This window comes from Artibeus jamaicensis, unplaced genomic scaffold (assembly GCF_021234435.1).
Source record: "Artibeus jamaicensis isolate MK-2021 breed Jamaican fruit bat unplaced genomic scaffold, CSHL_Jam_final scaffold_1019, whole genome shotgun sequence".
Lineage (NCBI taxonomy): Eukaryota > Metazoa > Chordata > Mammalia > Chiroptera > Phyllostomidae > Artibeus > Artibeus jamaicensis.
The window spans coordinates 14,497,684-14,506,400 of record NW_026522025.1 but is presented as its reverse complement, the minus strand read 5'-3'; the positions used below and the strand labels follow the sequence as shown (position 1 = coordinate 14,506,400).

At 40.8% G+C, this 8,717-nt stretch overlaps 1 pseudogene; it reads left to right on the top strand.

The window, feature by feature from the left end:
- The first annotated feature begins 7,800 nt into the window (after positions 1-7,800).
- Positions 7,801-8,292, top strand: LOC119063514 (40S ribosomal protein S10-like; annotated as a pseudogene).
- Positions 8,293-8,717: the final 425 nt, after the last annotated feature.

Below are 8,717 nucleotides of genomic sequence, written 5' to 3'. Positions count from 1 at the left end.
AAGAAGGAAATAGGAGTCCAGAAAGGGAAGACGTGGCTAGGACACACTGAGAGTAGAAGATGACAAAACCCCAGGACAGAGTAACAGTCCCACACTTTGAGCCTGGTGTGCAGATTCCTGAGGCCTGAACACCGCACTCTGCTGGCGAGAAGGAGCAATGGGACCCCACTGCAGCCATATCCTGAGGGGCCGTTTTCTAGTCTTTAAAGTCTCTAAACTCTCACTTTTGAAAAGCCCACCCTTCAGATATCAAGCACATCAAAATGCAGCCACATCCCATATTTCATTTAATGAATGTATAATTTATTTTAGTTTTGGTGGCAGATAAACTCTTTTCTTTGGCATTTAATTAAATGTTTATTCATTTCAACTTTGCAGTCTTCCTTGTGTATTCTTAGGCCAATATTTTTTGCTCTTGAGGCCTTGGACATTTTCATAAGCTCCAGGCCAGCTGGCCCTAGAGCTTTTGGCTTTAGGGCTATTCTAGAATACTTGGTATCTTTTATAAATTGAACAGAGGCATCCCTCTCTAGGAAAATACATTTCAGAAAACTTCATCCACACTGGGTTAAATTCTGGGCGTTTGAATTTCCACCTAGAATTAGGAGGTAGGTGAAGAGACTTCAAATATTAAGAAGCTGTCTTCCTTCAGTCAAGGAGGACTGTAGTTTGATCTGAGGTTTTGAATGAGATGATGTTGAAGGCCCAAGGTAGGGGTGAAAGCCATCCCTCTAAAGGATATTCAGGGGAGCCAAACTTCTCAGCCCAATCCCCCTCCTAATTAATGGTTTTTATGCATTGTCTTTTCTGGCTTTGAACACAGATTAAGGTTAAAGTCTCAAAAGCTAAACTTTCCACAAGATAAGTCATTTAAAAATTCATTGGCCTGGGGTCAAAGGCAAGTCATTTATTATCTTCATCATACGTACTGAAAGATCAGAAGCCAACAAAATTCACTAAAATGATGAGGAAGGGAGCTAAAGATGAAGACTCCCCATTTAAAAATGGCATATTATGACAAGAGACAGCACTTTAGAGCATGGGAGCAAGGCAGTGACAGACACTTTCTGGGTACCAAATGCCTTTGGGAACTGGACTCTTAAGGTTATTGTTGGAGGTGGCCAGTTGCAAAACAATTCATGTGTACAGTATTTGGTACATGGGTATATGTTCCCAATGTTTAAATGGAAAAAAGAAAGCAAATAAATATTTGCTTCTCTAAGTTTTTGACTGAGAGAATCAAGGAAGGGGGAGGGTGTCATTTCTTATTACTCTTGTATATATTCAACATATTTTAGCCCAGTAAAAAGATAAAAGAATTTCTAGTGGAAATATTACTTAGTAGAATGAATTATCCATTCAAAGGTTTAGATCAGAAACTAGCCTACAGCAGAGGAAGCTGAGTAAGTGGTGTAGTTAAAGAAATGAGCATCTGATGTTTTTTTCAGTTGTGAGTACCTAAGTGATAAATGAGCAAAATGGTAGGAAATTTGACCTGGCAACATCTTCAACATTTTCATTCAATTAAATTTTAAAAATATTTTTATACTCTTTATTATGGAATTTTTCAAACATTCACAGAAGCAGAGAGAAAAGGATAATGAAATCTCAGGTATCTAACAGCTTCAACAAATGTTAATATTTTCCATTATCATTTCATTAATACCTACCTTCCAATAACATACACAGAAATTATTTTTTTCTTTTGCTGAACTGTATTAATGTAACTCACAGGTATTGCATTATTTCACTACAAATACTTGACCAGAGCCCTGGCTGATGTGGCTTAGTGAACTGAGCACTATTCTATGAACCAAAAGGTCGCCAGTTCAATACCCAGTCAGGGCACATGCCTGGTTTGTAGGCCAGGTCCCCAATTGGGGGCAGAAGCAACCAACTGATATTTCTCTTCCTCTCTTTCTCCCTCCCTTCCCATCTCTCTAAAAGTAAACAAATAAAATTTTAAAATAAATAAATACTTCACTTTACTTGTCTGACACATATGACCTTTTACTTTAACCACAATAACATTAGCACACCCAATCATTTTTTTAAAATTCCTAACATCTTGTTATTTCCAATCTATATTTGATTTTCACTGATAATCTAAGCTTTATATATTGAATTTTATTAATATATTTCTTAGGCCTCTTTTAATATATAGCAATTCTTTCTCTTTCTTTGTTTTTATACTATTTATCTGTTAAAAAAATCATTTGTTTTGTGGAATTTCCCACATTCTGGACAGTTTATTCCATCTTCATGGTGTCATTTGACACCTTCCTCTATGCTCTGTACTTCTTGGTTACTTGAGGTTAAATCTAGAGCAGAAGTCATTAAACTGTAGCCTGTGGGCCAGCGACCTCTTTTTGTAAATAACATTTTTTTAAGAACACAGCTACGCTCATTTACTTGATTGTGGCAACAGCAGAGTTGAACAGTTACAACAGAGATCATATTGCCTGTAAGGCTGGAAGTATTTATTGTCTGGCCCATCGGGGATGGGGGAGGGATTGTCAATTCCTAACCTAGAGGCATGAATAAATTCAATGAATTCTCAGGTTTCAAGCATATTTCTTCACATGCACACACACCCTCCCAATAAACAGGGTTCAATATGTCAACCAACAGAGTAAATCTTTGATCTGCTAGATGAGTTATGTTCATGAGGATCCAAAGGGGCCGGGTGGCAGTCACAGATTCCAACTCAGAAAACTGTGCAGAAGCTCACCCTGGAAAAGGGAATGAGGACCTCAAACACAGCAGAACTCAAGGTTGTGGTGACAGAAAGCAAGTGGATGGAAGTGATGAGGTCAAATCTGTGTTTATCTTTGCTTCCAGGATCCATCTATTAAAGCTACTGAGGGCACAGCACCATATTAGCCATTGACTTTTTAGCACATCCAGATAGCAACGCACCGCTGGTGAATGGTGCTATCCCAGGGAGAGTGTTTTAGCAATGCCTTCAAAAGCGCATTGCAGTACTGTCAACACTCCTGATGCTTTTGCTGCAGTAAAGAATACAATTAATAAATCATTCAGTCCTGTGCCCATGGTTGCACTTTTTTTTTTTTTTTCAGTAACTCGGTCCCTTAGTCTGAAGCAGTATTGTGTCAGATACTATATGAAATACCATATCAACAGATCATGATTTCTACAAATCCTCAAATGGTATTGCTGACAAAGACATGGCAGGCAAAGAAGTCATATCCATACTTGGAGCAGGTATCAATTGCTATAAGGACAAACTGCTCCCCTCTGCATATTCTAAGGTATCCACCATAAATGCTTCACCAGGTAGATGGCTGGTGAGGGCCAGGGCAGTCACACAGAGCTCCAAGTACAGAAGGGCCCACACTTGGTTTAGTGTTCTGTTGTTGCTGTCTTGAATCTTAATAATTTCTGAACACGGGCCCTACTTTTTCATTTTGCACCAGGCTTCAAAAAGTATGTAGCCAGTTCTGTGACCAGTCTTGTAGAAAGGAAGTCCATGCACTTAGTCCCAGGAATATTGTCTACATCTGCAGTAGCTCAAATGTTCATGGTCCAATTGCACAAGCACAGCCATGACTGAGGATAGGAGGTGGCTTGACATCCACAAGACGAGTCATTCCATCCTCCTGCCAGTTCCAGGCCTCCAATGGTAAGTATATCATGGTTGGGAACCAGTTATGTCTCCATGTCAGTGTAGGACCCTGCAGCTTGCAAACTCACCTTTATTCTATGGTGATATGTGCTGCCTGGGGATATGAGCAGAGACTTTATCAATTCGTCTAATAATTTCTAATAACTTTGAAACTCAATAGGAAACAGGTCAGAGTTTGTTGCCTTTGTTTCTGGAAAATTCAGTGACTCCAACTGACCAGCTTCTTGAAGAACAGGCATGTGTGCCTTCTGCAGAGCAGCCATTCATTGACAACCTTCAGTTACACTCCTATTATGCCTTCCCTCAAGGCAATGGGTACAAGCTGGCCTAATACTTACATAGTAAGAGAGACTACCCAACCACCCAACTGACTCTTCCCAGAGCGATATCTGCTCATAAGGATGCCTTTTGTTGGCTGAAAAATAATGTCAACTAGGTATTTTGTCACCAAAAAGGATTTATTCAGGAAAAGGAAAGGGGTGCTACCCAGTGCATTGAGATACAGCAAGCCCATGCACACTCTGGCCTGCAGCCATGATGGAGGGGAAAGGAAGTAGAGGAAAGGGGAAGTTAGAATCATAAAGCTTTGTTATAAACATAGATTTGATTTGTTTCTTTTGGAGTCTCCTGATTACATAGCATGCGAAAACTTCCATATGCCCTAGCTGCTCGCATAGACCATCCCTGCTATTCATTGATAAGCTGTGTTATGTAGTTTATACTTTATTCTAAAGGTAGGTGACACTTGAGGGGATTAATTAGAAGATATTAATTATGTTTTTATTTGGGAAAAAAGATATTCTAAGTGGTATGTGGAAATTGAATTTAAAATAGCATAAAACAGAGATACCTGTAAAGATGTTGTTGAAATTTATGGTAGAACAGACTGGTGACAGAGATGACAGAAATAAGTAAATTGAGTGAAGATATTTAATCTATAGGATTTATTTGTTTATGGGACTAGAGGAAGGAGCAGGGGTCAAATTAGACTCCCAGGTTTCTGACTTAGACAACTGGATGAACTACAGAGTTAGTTACTCACAGTAGGAACATAGAGGGTGGGAGAAACAGGTGATTAAATCAATTTGGGATGCTTGGGTTTAAAGCAGGTCAGGGGGGTTTTCAAGCCACACTGTGGATTAAAATGAGGTCTCCCTCCATCACAATATAAGCTGTCTAATGATAACTAGAAAAGGAACATTCAAAAAGATATGACCAGAGAATATAGCACTAGTTGGACAAATGAATCTTCACACTGCAGAGAAATGTCTGGGCTAAAGACATGAAGATATGCTTCTTCAGAAGACAGAGTAGCTGAAGCTATGGGAATAGGCCAGCTATTCTAGAGAAAGGTATAATTGAAAAAAATAAAAACCCAAGTACCCAAGAAACATCAGGACCTCAAGAAACACCAAGATATAGAAAGAAGAGCCCTTCATAGACACAAGAATGGACCAATGTTTGCCAGAGTGGGTAGAAGTTGGGAAATTTGATGAAAAAGATGAAGGGAGAACTCTTGGTCAAGATGGCAGCAAAGGTAAACATGGCCGGCCTCATATAACCACATCAAAATTATAACTAAACTCTAGAACAACCATCATCAGAACTTGGTGCCAGACACCAAGATGTATGGAAGTCCAATAATTACAGAATTTTTAAAAATTTAAGAAATACCACATCCATCCAAATGGTAGGAGGGGTGGAGATGTGGACCAGGCTGGTCCCATATCCATGTGTGATGGATAAAAATTTGGGAAGGATGTGAGAAGGGTATCTCAGGAGTGAGAAGTCCCAGCCCCACACCAGGCCCCACAGTCCAGGGTTCCAGTGCCAGGAAGATTAAGTCTCCACAACTGCTGGCTGCAAAAATCAGCAGGGATTGAGTCTGTAAAAGAAACTTCAGGAGTCCCAAGCAGTTCCTCTTAAAGAACCCAAACATGGACTTACTCAGACTCACTCCCTCCTAGCTCCAGCACTGGGGGAGTGGCTTGAAGTGGCATATGAGGAGGAACTGAAGTAGCTGGTATCAAGGTGAGAGCTGAGGGACAGATTTTTCCTAGACAGAAAGGCAGGTGGTAGCCATTGTCCCTTTCCTGAACCCTCCCCCCACAGAACCACAGAGCTAGCAGGAGAGTGCCATATCTGAGACTCCATCAACCTGGTTAATACTGTTTGCCTCACTCTGGAGATCCCCTGAGACTCCAGCCCACCCAACCTATTAACAGTGACTTTTCCATATGAATGGCTGGTCTTGGCTTATGCTTCACAATTTCCTAAATCCTATCAAACAAGCAACAGCTGGCCTTGGTGAGCCCCGACCCCCATACCTCTTGCTAAGTGTCCCCAAGCCTGACACTAGCAGAAGCCAGCCTAGATTCACAGCTTTAATTTTCCTGGAAATCTCTAAGCTCAGCACAAGTACCAGCCATCTCAGATTTCTTTATAACTCAGGCACAATGGCCCTGGTAGAACACAGGTGGAGGCTGGCCTTGGCCCACACCAACCAGGAAATCCCAAGGCCTGCATACCCAGTGGACAGCTATAGACCATATCAATGTACCACCACCCTACCCCTGCAGAGCTGATCCTCTATGGAGGGTGGCAGTAGGTGGTCAGTGGTCACAGCCAGTCCTTGCAGCTGACCAGCCTGGGTAAATCTCCCCCATTGACCTGCCAACAGCAGTCAAGGCTCAACTACAAGGGGAGGGAGTACTCAACCCACAGGAAGGTTATACCTCAAGTACCCAGCTTGGAGATAGAGGAGGCTGTGCCACTGGACCTTACAGGACAACTACCACATTAGGTCACACTACCAAGACAGGGAGTCACAGCAGCTCTACCTAATACATAGAAGCACACACAGGGAAGCTTCCAAGATGAGAAGATAAAGAAACATGGCCTAAATGAAAGAACAGATCAGAACTCCAGAAAAAGAACTAAATGAAATGGAGATAAGCAATCTATCAGATGTAGAGTTCAAAACACTGGTTATAAAGATGCCCAAGGAATTTAATTAGGACTCAACAGCATAAAAAAGATCCAGTCAGAAACAAAGAATGCACTATTTGAAGTAAAGAACAATTTACAGAGAAATGGCAATAGAGTGGATGAAGCCTAGAATGAAATCAATAATTTTGAAAATAAGGATGCAAAAAACTGCCAGTCAGAACAACAAGAAAAAGAATCCAAAATAAGGATAGCATAAGCAGCCTCTGGGACAACTTCAAGCATTCCGACATTCGCATCATAATGGTGGCTGAAGGAAAAGATAAAGAGCAAGAAATTAGAAACCTACTTGAAAAAATAATGAAAAGAAACTTCCCTATTTTGGTAAAGGAAATAGACATGCAAGTCTAGGAAGCACAGAGTCCCAAACAAGATGGATGCAAAGAGGCCCACTTCAAAAAACATCATAATTAAAATGCCAGAGTTTAAAGATAAAGAATCTTAAAAGCAGCAAGAGAAAAGAATACAGGGGAGTTCTCATAAGACTGTCAGCTGATTTCTGAAAAGAAACTTTGCAGGCTAGAAAGAAATGGTAATAAATATTCAAAGTCATGAAAAACAGGTACTTACAGCCAAGATTGCTGTACCCAGAAAAGCTATCATTTAGAATCAAAGGCCTGATAAAGAGCTTCCCAGACAAGAAAAAAACTAAAGGGGTTCATCACCAACAAAGCATTATTATATGAAATGTTAAAGGAACTTATTTAAAAATGAGGATCAAAACTATGAATAATAAAATGGCAAAAAATACACATATATCAACAATTGAATCTAAAAAGCAAACTAAGCAAACAAGAAGAACAGAGACAGAATCATGGATACAGAGACCACTTTGACAGTTGCCAAATGGAAGGGGGGTGTGAGTGAATGAGTGAAAGGTGAGGTACTTAAGAATTACAAATAAGTAGTTACAGAATAGTCATGAGGATGAAATGTACAGTATGTGAAACAAAATAGCCAAAGATCATTTATAGGCATGACCCATGGACATGAACAACGGTGTGGGGATTGACTGAGGGAGTGAGGAGTGCTGGGTGGAGGTGAGCAAAGGGGAGAAAACTGGGACAATTGTAATAGCATAATCAATAAAATATAATTTTTGAAAAAAGGTGAAGGGTGCACCAGACCCATGCACAGCAGTTGTTGCGATGTGCATGCCCAAGAAGAGCTGTGTTGCCATTTATGAACTTTTTTCTAAGGAGGGCGTGATGGTGGCTGTGCACACATCCAAGAAGGATGCACACATGCCTAAACACCCCAAACTGCCAGACAAGAACGTGCTGCATCTTCCCATCATGAAGGCAGTGCAATCTCTCAAATCGCAAGGCTACATGAAGACATTTCTACTGGTACCTTACCAACAAGGACACCCAGTATCTCCTTGATTACCTCCACCTACCCCCAGGATGGTGCCTGCCACTTTGCTCTGAAGCCAGCCTGACACTGGCAGGCCAAGGCCCAAAAGGTGTGGAGAGCCAGCCACCTGCAAGACTCTCACAGGAGGGGAAGCTAACAGACACTTAGAGATGGAGCGCAGTGCCCCCTGGTGCCGACAAGAAAGCTCGGGCCTGGGCTGGGTCAGCAACTGAATGCAGTTCAGAGGCGGATTTGGTCGTGGTCGTGGTCAATTACCTCGGTAAAGTTGGAGGGATTATTTTGTGTTGAATAAAAATGTGGTCAGAAAGTTAAAAAGAATCAAAATTAAAAGGTGAGGACTATAAGAACTATTAATTGGTAGTTATAAAATAGTCTTGGAGATGTAATGCATAACATTGGAAATAAAGTCAATAATATTGTAATAACTGTGTGTGGTGCCATGTGGATACGGGAAACATCAGGGGGAATACTTCATGAAGTGTATGATTCTCTACCCACTATGCTGTACACCTGAGACTAATACAAAATAATATTAAATGTAAACTGTCATTGAAAACAATTTAAGAATATAGAAAATGAAAATAATCCAAAAAGAGAGAGAAAAAGAAGAGTCTTCGTAAGAGACTAAGAAAGAGTAGCCAGAGAGGCAGGAGGTGAGGAGAACCATGAAGGTAAAACTGCAGAAGCC